Genomic DNA, 25,120 nt, shown 5'->3' with positions numbered 1-25,120 from the left:
CTAATGTATGCATTTATATGCACCCTATCTGCATTTTGTATAAATTACTTGTCTGGAGAACTGCATTGCAAAATTCAGAGAAGTGCAAAAAGGGTGGCTGTGTTTCAGTTCACGTATAATTTCAGAAAACAGAAGTTTGGTTAAGTTGCCTTTTAATGTGAACAGAATTGAGTTTCTCCTCTATCCCCATTTGCCGCAATATAAAAATACAAGTTTATGCAAGTTGAAACAATGCATAACCAGAAGAATAGGGTGGGTCATATGTAAAGCAGGTGTTAAAGGACAGGGTAAGGAGCTTTGTCTTTAGCATATGATGAAAGTTATACAATGAAGGTGTTCGGCACACTTCTGAGAGGAGCACCAAAGGTTAGAGGCTGCCATATAAGTTAGAACTTAATAACTATATCAAGGACAACCAACATGGTGTGAACCAGACATAGCTGTCAACTGTCCCTTATTTGGCGGGAAAGTCCCTTATCCCAGCGCTGTGTCCCACTGCTGTCCCTTATTGATGATGTCCCTTAAATTTCCCGGGTTTCAAAGGAAGCAGCTCCTCTCCCTCCCTCCCTGCCGGCCAGGGAGGAGGGAGGCTCCAACTGTGTTGCCTGGCTGCGTTGCTCACCCAATAAGGAGTCTAAGAACGACTGGGGGGGTGGAGCTTGAATGCCTTGTGCCAATCAAATTGGCCGCGTTGCCTGGGAGTTGCCTTTGCTCAGTGCTTCCCAGCAGAGAGGTGACGGTGGTTTTCTTTGCTGCATCCCCTTTGCCAGGTTGCTGTGCTGTGGGAACCATCGCTTGAGGCTTCGTTTGGCTGCTGGCTGGGCTTTCTGCCTTTGGCTCGGAGGGGCTCAGAAGTTGAACATACCTGTGCTCTGAAAATCCCTTATTTTGGCTGCTGATCCCTTATTTTCAAGGCTGCTGGTCCCTTATTTTCAAATCTGTTAGTTGACAGCTATGGAACCAGATGTTGCTGAACTACAACTTCCATCATCCTTGACCATTGACCATGCTGGCTGGGGCGTAGATCCCAGTGGAAGCCACACCTGGGGGGCCTGGTTGTGCCCCCTCAGAATTTTGCACCCAGGGCCAGTCCTCCCCCCGCTATGCCACTGCATGCAGCCATATTATTCTCCCATGCTGTATCTAAACGCATCGTAACTGAGAAGGTTACAATATAGGGAAGCTGCATTTAATTCTTCAGAGACGATCAAAGCAAATCTCTTCTTTATTATGACACTGGGGAAAATACCTTCTGGATCAACCTGAGGCTCTCCAGTATGTTGCTGGACTATCATCCCTGGCCCCAGGCCGTGTCAACTGGGGCTGCTGGCAGCTGGATTCCCGCAACATCTGGAGGGCTGTTACAAACAGTGAGTCAGTATTGATGCCTAGATGAGACACACCTTCCTCCTGCAACACCCAAGAGAGACCCACATCCCAGATCCATACTGTAGCAGCTACTAAAATTGCCTCTGCCTCTCTTATGCTGACTCAGGCTTGAAGGAGTCCTGACTTAACACCAGAAGACATCTTGTTCAGACATGATTGTTTGTCCCTGTATTTCCTTTCAATAGCAACATGCAAAGCCCCACCTTTTCTTTTCTATACTTTCCCCACACACGTTCCTGTACTCTCCAGATCTCACCCACCATCAAAAGGTGATAATTTCTAACTTCAGGCATACTTGGCTAAATCTGCTGGCTTGATCTAGGAGACAGGCACGTGTCATTCCTTGAACAAAAACGCTAAACTATTTGTTTTCTGTAGCGGTAGGTTACAAGCCTCCTATTTTCACAGATAGTTGTTACAGCGAGTTTCTTCATGCTTCCTGGCAGATCAGGGCTTTGTTATTTACCCCACTTGTCGATCACATGGTCGGTAGTTCGAATCCCCGCGGCGGGGTGCGCTCCTGTCGTTCAGTCCCAGCGCCTGCCAACCTAGCAGTTCGAAAGCACTCCCGGGTGCAAGTAGATAAATAGGGACCACTTACCAGCGGGAAGGTAAACGGCGTTCCGTGTGCTGTGCTGGCTCGCCAGATGCAGCTTGTCACGCTGGCCACGTGATCCGGAAGTGTCTGCGGACAGCGCTGGCTCCCGGCCTATAGAGTGAGATGAGCGCACAACCCTAGAGTCTGACAAGACTGGCCCGTACGGGCAGGGGTACCTTTACCTTTACTATTTATCCCACACAAACCCTCTGAGGTAGGTTGAAAGAAAATGGCTGGCCTGAGGTCTCCCAGAGAACTTTGTGGCTAAGAGGTGAATCTTTGGACCTGGGTGTCCCTGATCACAGCTCAATACACACATTGAACTTGCATTCCAAGTCCAGAAAGTGATCTGTTTCATTTCAGCTGGCTTTGCATTGGGCAGGGCAGCAGTTGGAAAAAGAAAAGACTCTGAGGTCCTGGACTAATTGGTTGGAAATTAAGCTCTTGTAACAAATGAAATGATGCCTGAAATACAAAGACAAAGTGCTATACGAATCTTACGGAACATTTTCTTGGAGATTTTGGTTGCTGCTTTTAATAATGCTTACCAGAAAGCAGAAGGAGTTGAACACCGAAGAACACCTGGAGAGATGTATAATCTCGTATTTCAGATGTTACAAGGAAGCATGAAGATGGGAACCACAATTCACTTGCAAAGTCACCTTGCAAATTCAAAGTGGGAAGGAGCTGTAGGGCCACATCCACGCTGTGCATTGAAAGCACATGGCTTCCAGTGCTGGATTAAACCCTCTGGAGAACCCTAGGCAGTTGAAGTCTTGGGGGGCCCTCACAAACGATCTCCTAATACATTTGTATTTATTTTTTTACCAACTAACAGTTTCAATGGATCAATATTGTTTTGATCCATTATTGTAGGCCCCCTAAAAGGTATGGGGCCCGTAGGTTGGTGCCTACTCTGCCTATTTGGTAATCCATCTCTGATGGCTTCCCTCAGAGAGTGCGGTGAGCTGTAGTTCATCCATCCCAGAGCTTCTGTTCCAAGCCACTTAACAAACTACAGTTCCCAAGATTCTGTGGGGGAAAACCATGTGAAGAAGAAGAAGAGTTTGGATTTGATATCCCGCTTTATCACTACCCGAAGGAGTCTCAAAGCGGCTAACATTCTCCTTTCCCTTCCTCCCCCACAACAAACACTCTGTGAGTTGAGTGAGGCTGAGAGACTTCAGAGAAGTGTGACTGGCCCAAGGTCACCCAGCAGCTGCATGTGGAGGAGGAGAGAAGCGAACCCAGTTCACCAGATTACGAGTCCACCACTTTTAACCACTATACCACACTGGCTTTAAACGTGTCTGGATGGTGTGCATGTGACCTAGGCATGAACAAAGTGGTGCCTTTTATTGATGGGGCTCTTCTTGTGAAATATACTCAGAGTCGCAAAGTGATTTCATGCTCTTTATTCAGCTCATAGTGGTGAGGAGGAATGAATGAATGTCCCCTCCCAGTATCTGCTTTATATACATTATTTACACAATGGGCTGCACATGATTGGCTAATTCTGGAATTCTACTGTAAGCCAATCAGGTTGTGGATTCACTTATATCTGGAGCATGATTGGGTGGTTCCTGCCAACCAATCATACTGCTGAATTGTTCTAGGACCAATCAGACTGCTGCATTCTGAATCCTATTGTTCTAGGACCAATCAGACTGCTGCAATTTGGATCCTATTGTTCTAGGATCAATCAGACTGCTGCAGTTTGGATCCTATTCAACTCAGTACATAACATCTTGCTAAAACCTAGAGCAAAAAATAATCAAATTACACAACGCCTATTCAAGCTGTGGGGAGAACATACCTCTGTTCTGCTTCCTGATCCTTCTTTTGGACACAGGAGCAGAGGATGGCCTAAGGACCACGTGCTATTGCTGAGCCTCCTCTGTGAACCAGCTGCGTTCAGAACAGAATACCTCAGCCAACGCTCTTAACTGCCACCTGTGTTTTCTGAACAGCGTGCCCTTCGTGCCATCAGTCCACACTTTGGGAGACTATCTTCTTGTTATCCTTGCCAAGAGTGCTGACCTCAATTATTAACTGTGTTTAGCAGAGACATTATTAAACCTGACTCTGCTCCCCGATGAGCTATCAAATGTCCCACCTTGACTCTGCAGGAACCTTTTCCTCACCCTTTGCCCTTCCCGTTACCCTTTCGTGCGTGGCACAGAGCCCTCGAAGCAGCCTCTTCCCTCCTAGCAGAAAGTAAACACCCCCTTACGTTCCCATTTCACTGATTCCACCTCCTTCAGGTCTTGCTTTGTTTTGTCGCATGCTGTTGGAGTCCAACTCCCATCAGCCTCAGTCAGCTGAGCAAGCAGTCAGGGATGATGGGAGTTGTAGTCCAACAGCAAATGGAGGACCACAGGCATGGATGTAGCCAGGACACCCACCTGTCACCATCCTCTGTCTGGCTCTGCCTAGCAGATTTGGAATAAAATGTCTCGACAAACGTTATCTGAAATCACTTTGTGCTCAGAAAAATCTGTCAGGATCTTCAGTCGTTTGAAAACTATGAAGATTATATATACAGTGGTACCTCAGGTTAAGAACTTAATTCGTTCTGGAGGTCCATTCTTAACCTGAAACGGTTCTTAACCTGAAGCTCCACTTTAGCTAATGGGGCCTCTTGCTGCTGCTGCGCCACCGGAGCATGTTTTCTGTTCTCATCCTGAAGCAAAGTTCTTAACCTGAGGTACTATTTCTGGGTTAGCGGAGTCTGTAACCTGAAGCGTATGTAACCTGAAGTGTCTTTAACCCGAGGTACCACTATCATCTCTCTCTCTCTCTCTCTCTCTCTCTCTCTATCTATCATCTATCTATCTATCTATCATCTATCATCTATCATCTATCATCTATCTATCTATCATCTATCTATCTATCTATCTATCTATCTATCTATCTATCTATCATCTATCATCATCTATCTATCTATCATCTATCTATCATCTATCTATATCTATCTATATATCTCACATCAGGGAGAACCTCTCATGCAGTTGATGCAAAATTACAAAAATCACACTTTTTTATCTTACTTTTTAAAAAAATCTGAACTAAATGAGTTTTCTTGGATTTGCTGAAAACCTTTTCAGCACTTTCTTCTCAAATTCCTCCTTTCTTCCAATCAAGTTTTTCCTGTGCGCACTCGGTAAGCATAGCCAATTGAGATGCTCACCTGTCGTTGTCGGCCTCAGCCAGGTCTTTCCTCTCCACAAGGTACCGAATGACCACTCTGAGGTACTAAGAGTGTGTGGCTGAGCAAGAGAGAGACAAGCAGACCCTTTTTTTGTGGTCGGGTAAAAGATTTCCACCTCTTTTACTAGGTCTTTGTTCAGCTCAGTTTCAACTATTCTGTTTATTTCTACTTTTAGTTAATACTTGTGGGGGGAGCTGCTCCCCTGGCTATGTCCACGGCCACAGGTTTTCCAGTCTAGCTCTTATGGGCGACATATCTTTGTAGTAGGCATTTGGACAGATATGGGCAATTTTAGCACTGAACTGAACATAGAGAGTAGGAGGAGACTGGGTGTCAAAGAACTTCTATGCTGGAAGAAGTTCAAGAAACGCCCACTGACGGATTCTGCCAGCGATTGAGACAGCCACGGATGGGTGGCTGTCCGGACAGAAAGGGTTCACCCAGGTAACCCAGCCAGGTGTGGCACCAACTTACGCACGAGCAACCCCCCTAGAACCATTACAGTATATGACAGGAGCTGAGTTTCCAACACAACTGGATGCCAATGAAGAGACTGGTGAGTTACTTCCTCAAGACGGCAAGCAAAATATTTTTTTCTAATTTTTTTTATTCAAAATTATAACAAGACATACTATCCAAAAACATATCATCCTTGTTCTCCCCCCCATTTTTCCTCCCTCCCCCCTCCCACACAAAACCCACCCACCCCCACCCCCCGACGTCCCTCAGTTCCAGTCTTTGGTTTCTCTGAGACTGCTGTTTTCTACATGTTACACAGTTGTATAGATCCTCAAACTATTTAGCTGATTATTATCAATAAAAAGTTTGTGAATGTTTATTCAAAACCTGCCAAGGAGTCCAGTTCCCTTTGCTGTGTCTTCAGATACTTTGTAAAGGGTTCCCATTCATCCTTAAAGTCACAGTTATCCTTGTCCCGTAGCTTGTATGTCAGTTTTGCCAGTTCTGCATAGTCAGTCAATTTTTCTTGCCATAATTCTTTAGTTGGGGTTTCTTCAGTCTTCCATCCTTGTGCTACCAGAACTCTCGCGGCCATTGTCGCGTACATGAAGATGCTTTTCAGCTTTTTTGGCAGGTCTTTCCCTACAATCCCCAACAAAAATGCCTCAGATTTTTAAACAAATGTTAAATGGAACATTTTCTTCAATTGGTTGTATATCATTTCCCAAAAATTTTTAATTTCCTTACAATCCCACCACATATGATAAAATGTCCCCTCCTTTTCCTTACACTTCCAACATATATTGGAACTAGTTTTGCACATTTTCCCTAACTGCACTGGTGTTGTGTACCATCTGTACATCATCTTCATGTAATTCTCCTTCAATAGGGAACAATCTGTAAATTTTAAGTCAGTTTTCCATAATTTTTCCCATCATAATGTTGTGACCTACAAAATAAATAAGGGTGAGAAGCAGAACTCTTGAGTAGTGCTCAAAGGATCGGGGAAGAAACCCCAAAAGGTGTTACGCACTGCTGGGCAACTGAGTAATTGCAAGAGATGAGCTGGGGAATGTTGGCTTTTGCTTTGAATTATTGGATCTGCCATGCACCAACTGAAAGAAACACTCCTTAAGTTTCTTGGTGCATATAAGGAGAAGGACCCAGTGTGGGCTGGGCAGCCTGCATTGCGATAAACCTCCAGTCTCAGTCTGCCAGTTAACTGGGGAGCAGATCTTACATTGCCATAAAAGTCTTAATGGACTGATCTACTGAAACTAAAACTTCCCACATAAATATGTTCATTTTCATGTGATGTAAAGGTAAAGGGACCCCTGACCATTAGGTCCAGGCTTGGCCCCCTCTGGGGTTGCAGCGCTCATCTCGCTTTATTGGCCGAGGAAACCGGCGTACAGCTTCCGGGTCATGTGGCCAACATGACTAAGCCGCTTCTGGCGTTGCCTATTGTGTTCTTAGTTATCCTCCTCCAACCTACTTTTCTTTTCTTGCTGCGTTTGAACAGGAATGAGTTCTCTGTTTTCCCCCTCTACAAGGGTAGGCAGAATTTTTACTAGAATCTCCAAATCTACCAGATGGAGTGAGGTGCAAAAGACCATACACCTGAAAATTAAAGAATTTGGAGCCCTGGATTTGTTCTGAGTACAGGAACTTGAATGGAGCTTGGTAAAATCCACTCCTGGATTTTACAGACACACCCCCTGCACTTTCTTCCTTACACCAGTACAGCTGAGAAGGGGAGTCATTTATATTGTTAAACCACTGGGAGCCAGAAACCCTGTTGATCTCACTTCAGTTCATCCAGATCCCCACCTTCCTCCTGCTCACCTGTTCTAGTTATGAAATGGCATTGATTCCACACGATTGTCATGGCAGCACACTGACTGCACCAACTTGCAGAAACTGAAGAGCATCCCCGCAGCCAAATATTGTAATTTGACTGCTGGGAAACACACACCACCTTGCGGGAAGAAGGCTAGATGCCCTGCCAATTTTTTAAAAAAAGGAACTCCACATTTATTGCACAAACACATGATAGTTTAGAAAAGCCCCTGCATATTGTAGGGAAAGTCTGTTGTTTCTTCAGTATCTCAGCAAGGAAATGGCCGTTCTAAAAGGCCGCTGATTCTTCAAACTCCCTGATGGGCTCGTGTTTCTTTGCACTGGTACAAGGTCCAGATCTTCAGCATACACATGAACACGATTGCTAAAAGCAAAACATAGTGGCTCACCCGCAGAAGGTCTGGCTTCCTTTAAGTGATATCACAAGCACAGACTATACAGCAGGGGGTGTCCAAACTTTTTTTCAAAGAGGGCCGGATTTGATGAAGTGAAGAGCCATGAGGGTCGACCTTTTTTTAGGATTGAAGTTGTTGAGCTTTTTTCTATGATTTTACCTCAGAGTTGTTGAGCTTTTTTGAGGGTTGAAGTTGCTGAGCTTTTTTTTAGGATTTTACTCCAGGAAATAAACTGCCACAGGGGCCAAATTAGGCCCCCAAACAGACTTTGGACATGCCTGCTAAATTGGTTCTGCATCTCTGATCAGGAATCCACTTTCAGTCTTCTGTATTAGAAAGCTGAGTTCAAAGCTTAAGTTCACTCATGCTACTAATATTTTTATTTTATTTTTTGTACTAGAACTAAGAGAGAGAAAGTGAGAGTGTGCGCGCATTTGCAGCAAATGTTGTGGGGAGGTTGGGGAGGGGGTTGGCTTGAGCTAATGAGGCATCTAATCATAAGCCTGCATTTTTATCAAAGCTTCTATATATTTCAATCAAGGCTTGTATTTAAAAATGAGCTTAAAAAAAGGATTTTCAAATGTTTCATGCCAGGCAAAAGACCAGCTGCCTAAAAGAACCTTGGCAAGATGTTTTTCCTCCTAACACAAGAAGGGCCCCATTGATTTATAGCAGAAAAACAATTCTCAAAGTCATAAAAAGGGAGAATTACATATGCTGCCCCAAGGCTGAGAAAACACCATTAGGAATGGGGAAAGATAATACTAATGTGCCTCCCAGTAAAATGAGCCAGATCTTCTTTCTAAGGTTCAAAGGCCAGGAGCAAATGGGGAAAAACATTTAGCTAGAAAGAAAGAGAGCATTTTTGGGGAAGTCTCTTCTAAAGCTGTTTCTTAAACTAAGAGAGTTAAAAAAGGTTAAAATGTGTTAAATGTTGGAAAGGCAACTGGCTTGGCAGAAGAAGCAGCTTCTTCCTATTTTATTTTGAGGCTGGAGAGGAGGGGGAAAGGGGGAGGTGCAAACTGAAGAGGCTTCTTTTAAAAGCTGTGTTTTATTGAGTTCCTTCCTTTTTACTTTGAAAAGCTTTATTCTTTTAAGAGGCTACCTATGATAAATGTATGAAATATATTAGCTTAAATATATTGGCTTAAATGTAATTATGCAAAGGATTTAAGGAATGCTAGATTCTTATGGTTGTAAAAGTTGTATTTATCCTGAAATTAAGTCAGCCACCACCCCCCCCCCTGCCAGACAGAAGACGCCATCTAAGCAGTCTTGATATATAGTTGTCAGGCATTTTGTTTAGAAACATTAAATGAAGGAAATCTTTCAATGTTGATGTGAAACTCAAGATCCTTGACATCTGTTGAACATAAAATGTAAGATTAAACCATTTGTTTTAGAAGGCAATAGGGCAAGAAGGGCAAGAGGTGAGCTGGTAATTAAGATTCCATGTAAGATATATTATTACTTATTTGTCATTTATATATAGCTCTTTGTCTCCCATATAAGGGCAAGGAAATGGGTGTATCTTTTGTGGGTGTATCTTTTGTGATTGGCTCTAGCAAACAGCCAATAGGAATTTCAACCAGGCTGATTGGACAGAGGCAGCCACAGGAGGAGCAAAGGGGGCTGGATTAAGGGAATATAAGTGCTGGCCAGAATGGCAGGAGGCCAGGCCAGAGCTTGGTAACCACGTACCACTGAGCCTCTTATTTATTTGTCTGACAAATAAATTACTATTTTAATTTCTCTATTGCTGCGTTGAATATTTCATTCCAGCTAAGCGTTAACCACAAGCAGGGTGCTACATTTTATGGTGCCCTGTGACTCGGATAAGTGGTCTGCTGGAACGCAGCCCCTTCGCCCTACTGGGCAGGGTACAAGAGAGAGGACAACTGCTTACCCAAAGCGCGCACTGGTAATTTTTTCCAGGGGGAACGCAGAAGACTCGTCTGTCTGATACCCTGCTCACTGGCGGCGACGGACCAGGGGAAACAGGGAACCAACCAAGGGTAAGTGCACAAAGGGATTTTTGGCCCTCCAATTAATTAGGAGGAAGAGAAGTCTTGATCAAACTTCTGCGTCTCAGTAAGGGGAAACTGAGTACGCTAGGTGGTTGGGTACATCAGATGGTGATCTGGTGTAGGGAAAGGGAAAAATTGGGAGGTAGAGTGTGGTGAAGTATCCAGCGCATTGTATGTGTGAGAAAGTACAGAGCAATCTGTAGCTGACCCGAGTGTGGAGTGGGCAGTACTTCGGTTCCTAGTGAGGCGACTCCAACTAGGCAAGGAAACCCACGAAGCGCGTCTGTGAGTGACTGAGTGGATACTTCACAGGGCCATACAATGGGAGTTGGGGGTTCAAAGGGGGAAAATACACCTCTTGAGTGTATGTTAAATAATTTTAAGAAAGCCTTCTCAGGGGCATATGGAGTCAAAATGACGCCAGAGCGCTTGAGAACGTTATGTGAACTAGAATGGCCAAAACAAAATACTGGATGGCCATCTCAGGGAACCTTTGATATAAATTTAGTAAGCAAACTTTGGACTGATATCGCCAAAGAAACTGGAGGGTGCCCAGAACAATTTCCATATATAGATTCCTGGCTGAGCACATTAAATAAAAATCCTCCATGGATAAGGGAATGCAAAGTCAAACGATGCAAATTATTGGCTGTAAAAGCCGAAGCTAGGAAAGGAATCTTGCCAAATAAACTCAAACCCATTTTTGAGGGGCCAGAGGAAGAGGTGCTTCCACCTCCACCCTATGCTCCACATCGAAGGGAGCTTAATCCAAACACTCCACCAGTTGTAACCCCAAGGCAAGAAACTGGAATGAATAATGGGAGTGGAGTCACAGAGCTTGATTCCTTGATAGATTATGATAAATATCTTCAGGAGGCATTGGAGTTCTATAATAAAGCCCAAGCAGAAGTGGTTATTCCACCTGTGACTCCTAATAGACCTCCATCTACAGTCTCCTTTAGTGGAACAACTGATTGCCCACCCCAAACCCCTGTGCATCCAAGTCCCAGAGAAATATTACAGAAGTTACAGGGAGACCTTGCTCGGTCAGCAAGCAATACAGCCAGGCGTATAAAGCTGCTAAAAGAACGCCTTGCGACAGATACCATCCCCTATGATTTGAGGCCCCTAGAGCAAAGTGAAGAGAAAGATCACGTAGTAGCCCCTCTTAGAAGAGTATTTGATGCACTTGAGGAGCCTGCACTGGTTAATGGGCAACCCGGACCACGGCCACCTCGAACTTCGACCCTGCAATATATTCCATTCACAACTACAGATCTGATGAATTGGAAAACACACACCCCATCTTTTGCAGAAAAACCTCAGGCTATGATGGACTTGGTGACTTCAATAGTAAATACTCATAGCCCTACTTGGACAGATTGTCGCCAGCTCCTAAATACTCTGTTCACCACTGAGGAAAGGAGAGACATAATTGAAAAGGCACAGATATATTTGCGTGAGCAGGCCAGAGCGGGAAATATTTATAATATTGACCGTCATCTCCAAGATAACTTTCCCTTGGAAGATCCTAATTGGGATCCAAACAATGCAATTCACCTGGCCAGACTCACCACCTACCGCCAGACACTTGTGCAAGGTATCCGCAGGGCATGCCAGAAGCCCACTAATATGTCTAAAGTCTCAGAAGTAGAACAAAAACCAAATGAGAGTCCGGGAGACTTTTTAGAGAGGCTGCAAGAAGCCTATCGTATATGGACTCCTTTTGACCCTGAAGCCCCTGAAAACAGTAGAATGATTACTGCTACATTTGTGGCCCAGTGCGCTTCTGACATTCGTAAGAAAATTCAGAAATCAGAAGGATGGGAAGGGATGCTGATGAGCCAAATTATGGCCATTGCACGCCGAGTTTATCGGAATAGGGATGAGGCTGAGAAGCAAGAGAAGAAGAAGTGGCAGAAGGAAAAGATGGTAATGCTAGCCACAGCAGTGAAGCAAGACCACCGCCCCTTAAATGGAGGGCGAGGGCGAGGAAGGAATCCACCACTGGGAAGGAATCAATGTGCAAATTGCAAGAAGGAGGGTCATTGGAAGCGGGAGTGTCCTGAACCCCTGAGGTTGGAAGAAGTACGCCCAGGCCCAGGCCCAGGCTCCGGCTCCGGCCCAAGAAACCAGGGACGGGGACGGGGAATGATCCGAGATGGAAGATATCAGAGACCAGGACAGGGACGGAGTAGAGACAATTTCATTGGACTGGCAGAAGAGGATTTTACCCAAGACTAGGAACGACCGGACTCCATAAAGTTAGGCTTCCAGGAGCCCACGGTCACGATTCAATTAGGGAGCCATTTAATAGACTTTATGATTGATACTGGGGCTGAATACTCGGTACTCCCAGAACTATTGCAGAAAAAGGCATCTAAAAGTGTAGTCATTAAAAGTGCCACTGGACAGTCAGCCAAGAGGTCTTTCCTCCAACCTTTGGAATGCCAGATTGGGGGACATCGTTTAACCCATCAGTTTTTGTATATACCTGAGTGTCCAATACCTCTCTTAGGTAGAGATATGCTGTCCAAATTGCAGGCCCAAATCACTTTCACTCCTCGAGGTCCAGAAATGAAACTGCCATCAAAAGCAGCAGGAATAATTACCCTCTCAGTACCTAAGGAACAATCATGGCGCCTAATGTCAGCCTTGCAAGTCCAACCCACATTGGATACAGAATTAAACAAGCTCCTCCGAACTCTACAGGTGCCACCAGGAGTATGGGCTGAAAATAGCCCACCAGGAATGGCTAAGAATATAGCTCCAATTGTAGTAACCCTAAAACCTATGGCTACCCCTGTATCTGTAAAGCAATATCCCTTACCCCGGCGAGCAGCGGAGGGCATCCAGAAACATTTGGACCGCCTATTAAAATATGGTCTGCTTAAGCCTTGCCAATCAGAATGGAACACACCCCTTTTGCCTGTTCGAAAACCTGGGACAGATGAATATAGGCCAGTGCAGGACTTGAGGCTCGTAAACCAGGCTATCGAGACCTTGCACCCAAATGTACCAAACCCATATACCTTGCTGAGTTTGATCCCACCAGAAGCAACATTTTTTACTGTATTGGACTTGAAAGATGCATTCTTCTGTTGCCGGCTGGCACCACAGAGCCAACCTATATTTGCCTTCCAGTGGGAAGACCCTTTGACAGGAACAAAAGGCCAGCTAACCTGGACAAGATTGCCCCAAGGATTCAAAAATTCCCCAACTTTATTTGGCACTGCCTTGGCGAGGGATCTAACAAGTTACCCCTCAATACCGGGAGAAAAGGTGGTTCTGCAATATGTGGATGATCTTATACTAGCTGCAAAGGATTTTGATACCTGTAAAGAAGGGACAGAGGAACTGCTCCACTTGCTCTGGGAAGCTGGCTACCGAGTTTCCCAGAAAAAGGCACAGTTATGTTTAGAAAAGGTCAAATATTTGGGCTTTGACATCTCACACCAACAACGAGCATTGAGACCAGAGAGGAAAGAAGCTATTTGCCTTATCAAGGAACCTACCACAAGAAAACAACTTAGGGGATTCCTGGGAACAGCAGGGTTTTGTAGACTATGGATACCTGATTTCAGCAGTCTGGCCAAGCCCTTACATGAAAGCACTCGAGGTGCAGAAAAGGACCCATTCGTATGGGGACCTGAGCAGAAACAAGCCTTTTTAGTTATCAAACAGCGACTTATGGAGGCACCAGCCCTTGGATTGCCTAATTCGGAAAAACCCTTTCAGCTGTATGTACATGAACAGAATGGGATTGCAGCGGCAGTCCTGACCCAGAGATTAGGAAGTTGGAACCGTCCAGTAGCTTATTTGTCTAAACAATTGGACTCAGTAGCAAAAGGATGGCCTCCATGCCTAAGGGCAGTAGCGGCCACTGCGAGCCTTGTCAAAGAAGCTGATAAATTTACCTTTGGCCAGACGATGTATGTGAATGTACCTCATGCTGTTCTGACACTCATGGAATATAAGGGTAGTTATTGGCTAACGAACCCAAGGATGGCTAGATACCAAGGCCTATTGTGTGAAAATCCCAGGATTCATCTACGAGTAGTGAATATGCTCAATCCAGCGACTTTGCTGCCCCTACCAGAGGTAGATGATGAGGAATCACATGATTGTCTCCAAATAATGGATGAAGTTTATTCCAGTAGACCTGATCTGAAAGATGAACCATTAAAAAATCCAGATGTTGTATATTATACTGATGGTAGCAGTTACCTGCATGAAGGTGCCAGACGAGCAGGATATGCTGTGGTCACCAATGAGGAAGTTGTGGAAGCTGAAGCTTTGCCTGCTGGCACCTCAGCACAAAAGGCTGAACTTATAGGTTTAACTAGAGCTCTGCAATTGGCAGCCGGATGTAAGGCAAACATCTATACTGATTCAAAATATGCCTTCTTAACCCTGCATGCACATGGAGCTCTATGGAAAGAAAGAGGTCTAATCGGAGCCCACGGGAAGGCTTTGAAATATGGACCTGAAGTAGAAATCCTGTTAGAAGCAGTATGGGCTCCAGAACAGATTGCTGTAATGCACTGCAAAGGTCATGGACGAGGGAGGGATCCAATAACCAGAGGAAATCATGCTGCTGACAAAGCAGCCCGAGAGGCAGCCCAAAAGCCTGTGGGAGGATTTATAGCAGCCCTCATACCAGAGGTAGTTCCAGAAGAAGTTAAACCTCACTATACCCCAGAAGAGAGGAAGTGGGCTGAACAGGAAGGAGCAGTTGTGAAGGACGGTTGGATGATCCTGCCGGACAATAGGATTTATGTACCTCATCATCTAGCAGGCACAATTGTAAGAAATTATCATGAATCTACTCACCTTGGCGGTACTGCAACTAGAGAGAGTCTCAGTCGGAAGTTGTATATTATTAATCTATCACAATTAGCAACTTGCATTTCACAGAAATGTGTTCTTTGTGCTAAAAACAATCCCAGGCAGGGACCGGTACAACCTCCTGGAATTCAGCATGTGGGATACGTCCCCATGGAAAGCCTAATTGTGGACTTCACAGAGCTGGTCCCTTCTAAGGGATTCAAGTATCTCCTTGTGTTTGTAGATACTCTTACCGGATGGGTTGAAGCTTTTCCCACCCGAACTGAAAAGGCACGAGAGGTAACTAAAAGACTCCTCACTGAATTGATCCCAAGGTTTGGATTACCTAGATGCATTGGAAGTGATAATGGGCCAGCGTTCATTGATCAAGTAGTACAAGATGTATGTCGAGTCCTACAAGTAAAATGGAGACTGCATACAGCATATAGGCCTCAGAGTTCAGGGAAAACTGAAAGAATGAATCGGACTCTGAAAACCCAATTGGCAAAATTAACCCAGGAAACGGGATTGGGATGGGTAGATGTGTTACCCATAACACTGTTTCGTGTTCGGTGTGCACCCACAAAAAGACTTAAGTTGTCACCTTTTGAGCTCCTGTATGGGAGACCGCCCTCCTTTGTTCAGGATATTCCAGCTGACCTTAAACAAATAGGAGATCATGTGACACAGGGACAAGTGCAATCTCTCTCCCGTGTTTTTGTTTCTCTTAACAGGTGGGCCCTCGAGCGCACGCCGTGCAGCATTGCCGAGCCGATTCATCAGTTCCAGGCTGGCGATAGCGTATGGGTGAAAGAGTGGAAACGCGATCCACTTGCACCTAAGTGGCGTGGACCTTACACCGTCTTGCTCTCTACTCCAACAGCGGTGAAGGTAGCTGAGGTGACCCCCTGGATTCATCATTCTCGTTTGAAGAAGTCTGAAGGCAGTTGGACGTGCAAAGGTGACCCCTCTAATCCTTTAAAACTAACTCTCTCCAAAAACCCCTGTATCTAGCCCTACCGGGAACGGGCTAGGTCACGGGCAACATTTGACGACCGGCCTGCTGCAGCCACAACCTGGAAGCTGGCTGACCTGCGCACGCCTGAAGCTTGAGGAGCGTCTGAACCAGCGACTGTGAACGGAAAGATTCTCTAATACAATTGATTGACTGCCCCCCTTGTGGAACAATTATCAGAGATATTACTCATTGGGGATCCTCGGGATATATGTTTTGGTCTTGGTGGTTCCCCATTTCTGTCACTGGGGGAATTATATTGGGGCTAATAATTATTTGCTATCACAATAAGGTAATCTTTTGTGGAAGGAATGCATATACTAGACATCAACATGATTTTATTAATCCTGATCCCTTGGGAAGGGGAAGGGTCCTTGAATCTGACCAAATTGGCTAAATATGGATTCAGCCATGACCACAATATGTGGGTATGTTTAGCTGAAATGGTAGCTAATGTTGCAAATAGGACCAATTGCCTTGTTTGCTCTCTTGGGCCAGATGATTCAGAGGGAGGTATGCCGTTATTACCGATACCATTAGATGCTATTGGTATGGTAAGCGAAATGCCACACCAAACTGAAATACAGAATTTCCCCGGATGGAACTCAACTAAACCATTACGAGTTATACCTGTACAAGGGGAATTCTGTGTACATAAATCATCAGATGCAGCTGATTCTCCCATGATAGGCTCTTCTCATTGTCACTATACTTGGGATTATAAGAAGAATAGTCATACCTGGGCACACGGTACTACCTATCGAACTCGGAATGCCTTGCCCTGTGCACCTCCTTTTATTCATGCATGGAAAGTGGTGTGGAACATAACTGTGACAGAAGAAGGCAATCTAACATACTGCACTGTGAACTCTCTACCCCTTTTGGTATTTCGCCTTCTGTATTCCCCGTACCAAAAACCTCAGACCCGATGGTTGTGGTGGATATGTGGAGAATGGGCATACAAGAAACTCCCCTCCAAATGGAGTGGGACTTGTTTCTTGGGTTGGGTATTACCACCAATGTGGATTATGCCCACTAGTTCGGCCAGGCGAACACGAAGGAATGCTGATATTTCTCATATAGCAGGAGGAAGTACCCAAAGTTGGAGCGGTACTGATGATTGGCCGCCAGAGCGCATTATAGCCTATTATGATCCTGCCTCCTGGAATCCTGGTGAGCTCATACAAGGGGCACGGGATCCTATTTATAATCTAAACAGAATAATTCGATTGCAAGCAGTAGTGGAACTTGTAACCAATGCAACGGCCCAGAGTTTGAGACTTATTGCACAACAGTTGGATGAAAGTAGAGCCGCCATTTTGCAGCTGAAAATGGGAATGGATTATGTACTTGCCAGGCAGGGAGGCCTATGTGGAGTCTTGAATTTGACAGGGAATGCCTGTTGCTTTAACATTTCTGATAATGGTGAGGCAATCCGTGTATTGGCCACAAAGATGGAGAATATAGCACATGTCCCAGTACAAACATGGGAAGGATGGGATATGGGATGGCTCACCAATTGGTTACCTAATGTCACAGGACTCAAAGGGATACTATTGTCTTGCTTGTTTTTCTTGACAGTAGTAGTATTGGTTTTATGTATGATGCCATGTATCATTTCATGTTTTAGAAGTACAATTAGCAAGATGGTTTCAAATGAAACTCTACCTCATATCATGGCCCTATACAGAGCTTTACCTCAGGAATATGATGAAGGTCAAGCTATCAAGGACACTTGGGATGAAGGTCCTTGAGCTTGAAAGGGGGGAATGAGGCATCTAATCATAAGCCTGCATTTTTATCAAAGCTTCTATATATTTCAATCAAGGCTTGTATTTAAAAATGAGCTTAAAAAAAGGATTTTCAAATGTTTCATGCCAGGCAAAAGACCAGCTGCCTAAAAGAACCTTGGCAAGATGTTTTTCCTCCTAACACAAGAAGGGCCCCATTGATTTATAGCAGAAAAACAATTCTCAAAGTCATAAAAAGGGAGAATTACATATGCTGCCCCAAGGCTGAGAAAACACCATTAGGAATGGGGAAAGATAATACTAATGTGCCTCCCAGTAAAATGAGCCAGATCTTCTTTCTAAGGTTCAAAGGCCAGGAGCAAATGGGGAAAAACATTTAGCTAGAAAGAAAGAGAGCATTTTTGGGGAAGTCTCTTCTAAAGCTGTTTCTTAAACTAAGAGAGTTAAAAAAGGTTAAAATGTGTTAAATGTTGGAAAGGCAACTGGCTTGGCAGAAGAAGCAGCTTCTTCCTATTTTATTTTGAGGCTGGAGAGGAGGGGGAAAGGGGGAGGTGCAAACTGAAGAGGCTTCTTTTAAAAGCTGTGTTTTATTGAGTTCCTTCCTTTTTACTTTGAAAAGCTTTATTCTTTTAAGAGGCTACCTATGATAAATGTATGAAATATATTAGCTTAAATATATTGGCTTAAATGTAATTATGCAAAGGATTTAAGGAATGCTAGATTCTTATGGTTGTAAAAGTTGTATTTATCCTGAAATTAAGTCAGCCACCAGCCCCCCCCCTGCCAGACAGAAGACGCCATCTAAGCAGTCTTGATATATAGTTGTCAGGCATTTTGTTTAGAAACATTAAATGAAGGAAATCTTTCAATGTTGATGTGAAACTCAAGATCCTTGACATCTGTTGAACATAAAATGTAAGATTAAACCATTTGTTTTAGAAGGCAATAGGGCAAGAAGGGCAAGAGGTGAGCTGGTAATTAAGATTCCATGTAAGATATATTATTACTTATTTGTCATTTATATATAGCTCTTTGTCTCCCATATAAGGGCAAGGAAATGGGTGTATCTTTTGTGGGTGTATCTTTTGTGATTGGCTCTAGCAAACAGCCAATAGGAATTTCAACCAGGCTGATTGGACAGAGGCAGCCACAGGAGGACCAAAGGGGGCTGGATTAAGGGAATATAAGTGCTGGCCAGAATGGCAGGAGGCCAGGCCAGAGCTTGGTAACCACGTACCACTGAGCCTCTTATTTATTTGTCTGACAAATAAATTACTATTTTAATTTCTCTATTGCTGCGTTGAATATTTCATTCCAGCTAAGCGTTAACCACAAGCAGGGTGCTACACTAGGAGACATCTTATTGTAATTTGTGAAGATCTCCAAGACCACTCCCAAGTCTGTCTCTCCAGAATGCTAGATGTATTATAATTACAGTATTTAAAGAAAATTAATGTCACAATATTTCGTTTAGTGGCAGGAGAGATAATATTTGATCTATATTTGAAACACTTAAAAAAAAAAAGAATTTTCATCAAACAGCTTTTGGAAAGACTCCATACTCCTACTAGAAAAGTTAGTTGAAAAACAAAGCAAGCTGGAGTGATAGAAGTTACGGCAATATTAAATTACCACCACCACCACCAACAAAATGAAACAACCCTGAGTAAACTGACAATGGTCTACTGTGACTTGAAGTTGTTGAATCTATTATTTGGCAGCCTTTTAAAAGGCAAACGTGAGAGGAGTCCTGTCAACATATCTTTCAATATATCATTATACTAGAGATGAAAGTTCATTTTAAATTAGGAAGGCAAGCAAACAGATTCTGTTGTCAAATAACACAGGTGGTAATATGCCAAAAATTGATTGCTCCAGCTAAGATCAGACACCAATCTGTTGCTTCTTGGTAGCTAATTTTAATTCTGATTTAATATGTAGCTGAGTAGTTAAGAACCCACACACCCCAAAGTTTGACTAAACTGATTCCCAGACCTGCAGGCTCCATGAGGAAGGATAGAGTCTTAGTCCAGGGTGTTCTCAGTATATGCTAATCTGGAGAAGGTGGGCTAGGATATGCTAATCTGCACCTCCCATAAGCCCCAGCCACTGTGCCCAATGGTCGAGGATTATGGGAGTTGTAGTCCAGCAGCAACAGGAAGGCCAAAGCATCTGTCTAGTCTGTGCAATACATTGGCAACAGCGAATGCTTCTCAGATCCCAGAGTCCCTTTCCAATTGCAAGCAATTTTATTTGGAAAGGCACAAAGTTCTAAGTCCACATGGATGCTTCCACCTTGTCCAGGTGCAGAAGGGAAATGTCACCGAGAGTCATAGCTGTCAACCGTCCCTTATTTGGCGGGAAACTCCCTTATCCCAGCGCCGTTTCCTGCTGCTGTCCCTCATTGATGATGTCCCTTAAATTTCCCGGGTTTCAAAGGAAGCAGCTCCTCTCCCCCCGTCCCTGCCAGCCAGGGAGGAGGGAGGCTCCAACTGTGTTGCTTGGCTGCCCAGCCTGCCCCCCTCTGGCCTCCTCTCAACAGCCTAGGCCCCCTGGGAGCCCCTCCCTGCCAGGACTGGCGGGAGCCTCGGGCCCTTCCGCCGCCATCCTCCTCGCGGCCTCCGAACTGAGTGTCTCTGCCTGGGGCCTCCCCTCTGCCTGTCATTGCCGCCGCCGCTCCCGCTAGGCTGTACTGCGGCTGCACCGCCGAAGGACCCAGATAAGATGGGCAGCCTGGCGTGGCCTATGAATTGCTGAGGAGCCTTGAGAGGAGAGCAAGGGCAAGCATAGAGAAAGCAGTTCAGAGAGAGGAGGAGGAGGCGGAGGCGCGGGCAGGTGTTCCAAGGGCTAACCATAGAGGGGGGAAGCGGAGGAAGGACCGCAAGTGCTTCTCCTATAGATTTGTAGTGGTAGACTAGCATAGATGGTCTGATCTGCGGGTTTACTTCAGGCACTATTTCCCCCACCACCCCACCACCCCGCCTGATGGAACTGAGAGCTGCAGATGGAGCACGAGAGAAAAGTTACAGAACTGCAGCAGCATCTCCGTAGCTTGGACTTCGTTTTGCGCGAAAAGCAGTTGCTGCTTGTAGTTATTTAATTGCAGTGTTTCATCAGCTGGTGTCTTGAGCAGCAACCTCTGGAAACGAAGGGCTAAAAACCAGCATTGCTCTCCAAAATTATCTGGTCCCTTTTAACTTCATATTTCAGCTGGTTGACTAAAATCCCTTATTTTGGCTGCTGTTCCCTTATTTTCGAGGCTGCTGGTCCCTTATTTTCAAATCTGTAAGTTGACAGCTATGCCGAGAGTGCCGGTCAGTAATCTCACCGCCCAAAGTCGGAGCTAACTCTTTATTAGCCCAAACACAATCTCCACAGGCTTGGCTGTGTGTCAGGCATGATGAGCACAGCAGCAAATTCCTGGTGGGTCTTCCTCCATGAAATCAGGTACCAAGGCTAAAGGTTCCTGCTTCCCTACAGCTGTCTATGTCTCCTCCTCTCCAGGGCTTTCCCCAAGCAATTGGAGACTGCGCCTGCATGCAGCCAATCTCTCCTCCACCCCTTTCATGCCTCTCCTGGTTCTGGGAGACAAGAGTGAAGGGGAGCTTGTCTCAGCAGAAGTGGGAGACACCTGTGATTCTTTACCAACCTGACTAATCTCTACCACTCTCCTCCCACTTCGCCAACTTCAGCTTCAGCTTCTGGACTTCTTCCTGCTCAGACTCTTCCAGCTCACTAAGCCCTATTATGCCTTTACCTTATGACAGCTCCCCTTCACAGTCTTCTCCCTGGGGGTAGTGTCCCACCACCCCTCCCAAGGAGTTCCCCAGCTGGTTCCTCCTACCATTCCTTTGCATCCAGCTAATCCATGACAGGAACGTTCCTTTTTTCTCTCATGTATTCTGGATAATAAAAGAGAAGATGTTGCTTAATATGCCTGGTATGTGGCCAAGCCATGAGTAGAAGCATCCATCCACCTTAATTCTCTCACCAACTTATTAACCTAGATGGCACTTACAACTGCTTGTAGAGGGGGGAAACCGAGAGCTCATTCCTGTTCAAACACAGCAAAAGAAAAAGTAGGTTGAATGAGGAGAACTAAGAACACAATAGCCAACGCAGACAGGAATATGACCAAGTATAATTTTAGAGGGCATCTGAAGGCAGCCCTGTTTAGGGAAGTTTTTGATGTTTTTGAAGTTTGATGTTTTATCACTTTTTTATTTTTATTAATATTATTCTGTTGGGAGCTGCCCAGAGTGGCTGGGGAAACCCAACCAGGTGGGCAGGGTATAAATAATAAATTGTTGCTGTTGTTGTTGTTGTTTATGACAAGAGTGCTAATTCCCTCTCCCCCAACCACTAATTTGCCTGATATATTTATGCACATACATGTGTGTGTGTGTTTTCACTTTTTGAAACAGGGATTTGGGGATTATTATTTTTTATCTTATCAGTGCAACAGGCCCCATTTCTTAATGCAGGGATGGAGAATCTTCCAGATGTTATAAAAAATTCCTTCTAGTAGCACCTTAGAGACCAACTAAGTTTGTTTTTAGTATGAGCTTTCATGTGCATGCACACTTCTTCAGATACACTGAAACAGAAGTCACCAGACCCTTATATATAGTGAGAGGGTGAGGAGGGGTCCAGATGTTGTTGGACTTGTAGCAGCCTCAGCCAACAAGACCAGTGATCAGATTGATGGGAAGTATAGGCCAGTAACATTTGGAGTTTTGGAACCTTTAACTTCAGTGGCTGCTCAGCTGCAGCAGAAACCAAGGCTGAATGATCCTGTGCTGGGCAACAGTTACTCTGGCAACCACTGAAACACCTTTCTCTATCGCCTGAGACTTTTAAGTACCTAGCAACACTCCTGGGCTCAGGTACAGAAATTGTGTAGGGAGTGCATAGGAACATAGAATCAGACAAGAGATTGGTTCAGCATCATTGTCAACACCAGTGGAAAGTCACCATTCTTTACTAGAAATCAAGCCTAGCCCATTACAGTGGTACCTCGGGTTACCTACGCTTCAGGTTACAGATGCTTCAGGTTACAGACTCCGCTAGCCCAGAAATAGTACCTCGGGTTAAGAACTTTGCTTCAGGATGAGAACAGAAATCATGCTCCGGCAGCACGGCGGCAGCAGGAGGCCCCATTAGCTAAAGTGGTGCTTCAGGTTAAGAATAGTTTCAGGTTAAGAACAGACCTCTGGAATGAAGTACTTAACTTGAGGTACCACTGTACTGCAATAATGCTCTCCCCGTAATCCTTCTGAAAACTGAGGGATCAGGATATTGCTACACCATATTTTAGCTGCACTCAAAATTGTGAGACATGAAATCCTCAATTGATAATAAATGTTGAAAGTTAAAAACCAATTCAGATCTTTTTTAGGTCCTCCCAGCTAAGCTTGGGCAGCCGTTTCAGTTGCAGACCCTCTGAATGCCCCTATTTTCCAGGGACAGGCCCGTATTTACAGAAGCCGCCTGGTTTCTGATTTGGTCTTGGAATGTCCTGCGTTTTTGTAGGGTGTCCCTATTTTCACTTGAGAAATGTTGGAGGGTATGGAGATATGCAACCCTCGCACCAAGAAGATAAGTAACTATACAACCGTTAGAAGACCTAATGAAAGCAGACCTGTATATAAACTTTTTAAAGTTTAATGTTTTATTATGTTTTTATATAGGTATGTTGGAAGCCACCCAGAGTGGCTGGGGCAACTCAGTCTGGTGGGTGGGGTATTATTATTATTACTATTAATAATAATAAAAATAAATAAAATAAAATTATTTATATCCTGCCCTCCCCAGCCGAAGCCAGGCTCAGAGCAGCTAATAACAGTAAAAGTAACACAGTTTACATAAAATCACAATCTATTAATAGGCTCCAATACTTTGGCCACCTCATGAGAAGAGAATACTCCCTGGAAAAGACCCTAATGTTGGGAAAGATGGAGGGCACAAGAAGAAGGGGACGACAGAGGACGAGATGGTTGGACAGTGTTCTCAAAGCTACAAACATGAGTCTGACCAAACTGCGGGAGGCAGTGGAAGACAGGAGTGCCTGGCGTGCTCTGGTCCATGGGGTCACGAAGAGTCGGACACGACTAAACGACTAAACAACAACAACAACATTAATTGAAATATATTCTAAAATCAATTCATTCTAAAATCAATTCAGAATCAAATTAATGGCAACCATTGGGCTAGAGTTCTATGAGGATTACCAAAGGAGGGGGTCAGACTGTGCCTTGGCCAAAGGCCTGGTGGAATAGGACATCCCTATTTTCATTGATCAAAATGTTGGAGGGTATGTAGTTGTGGTCAAACTGAAGTGGAAACCTTCTGCCTCCTTAGTCTCAATGTTGCCGCCTGTAAAATGCAGCAGTGAGGAGGATGGTAACAACCCTGGAATTGGTGGTTCTGGCACCACCTACTGTTAGTCTCCTTGCCTTCCACCCTACCAGTCCCATGGGCACCATTTGCCACTGCAAAAAACAAACAAACAAAAAACCCAAATGAATGTAGATTAGAAAGAAATGTAAGTTGGGATAAGAAACAGTGACTGGCCCATGGTAACCCATTGAGCTTCTTGGCTAAGAGGGGATTTGAACTGTGGTCTCCGAAGTTCAACACTCTCATTCACTACTCTAACCACTGCACCACTGGGTGGAAACCAGACTTGCTTTTCACAGTAGATATGCTAATTGGGCTTGCAATGAATGTGATCCTTTGAGAGGAGCAGAAATTGAAGAGGGTAGGGAAGGTGAATTGGGGTGTTCGATAGTTTACTCTTTAATTAAATGTTGGCTTTTGACCATTCATATTATAGAGGGTATGTAATCATCTCAACTTTGGGAAACCTTGAGATAAATACCAAGTCACATAAGACAAAGCCTTGTTCCTGAAATTTGAATTCTTCCGCGGTGATGCAGCTCTTTAGAGTTTGCATTTAGGTGATGACACCCACCTGGAATCTCACTATTGTGGGGTACTACCAAGCCCATAAAAGAGGGAATCAGGATTGGTGCTGATCACAGCAGGTGAACCCTGAGCCCTACAAAACCGAAATCTTTCCTATGTCAGATTTCTATGCTTAGAAACAGCCATGGATTTTTATAAGCTCTCTTCAGTTTCTTCCTCAATTGTTTCTGATTGCAAGAGGTGTTAACGCCTTGCAATCAACCTACTGTAATTGCTTCAGGAATGCTAATGTACAGTGCAATCCCATGCATTTTTATTCAGCAGCAAATTCTTCTATATTGGGGGGGGGGCTTCCTAGTAAGTGTGCACGAGATTGCAGCCTAAATCTAGTAGTTGCGGGTCAAGACCCTGAGGCCACCCCCCATTGATGAATAAGACACAAGGACACAGTATATGAGGTTAATGGTTATTGGGCAAATTTAGGCCACAACTTTATTGGTTACAGAATGTGAGCGGTATTGGCTTAGGCACTGGAATTGATCTGACTATATCTGACTCCTGCCCGCCATGCAGGGAGACCTGTAAGGGTCAACCACCAATAGGGGGAGCCCCCTGGGTTCCCGATGGGGTCGTGGTATTCCGTAACGGAATACCCTTAATA

This window comes from Podarcis erhardii (genome assembly GCF_964252035.2).
Source record: "Podarcis erhardii genome assembly, chromosome: 3".
In the NCBI taxonomy this organism is placed as follows: Eukaryota; Metazoa; Chordata; class Lepidosauria; order Squamata; family Lacertidae; genus Podarcis; species Podarcis erhardii.
The sequence above is the reverse complement of the archived record's forward strand: the minus strand, read 5'-3'. Positions refer to the sequence as shown.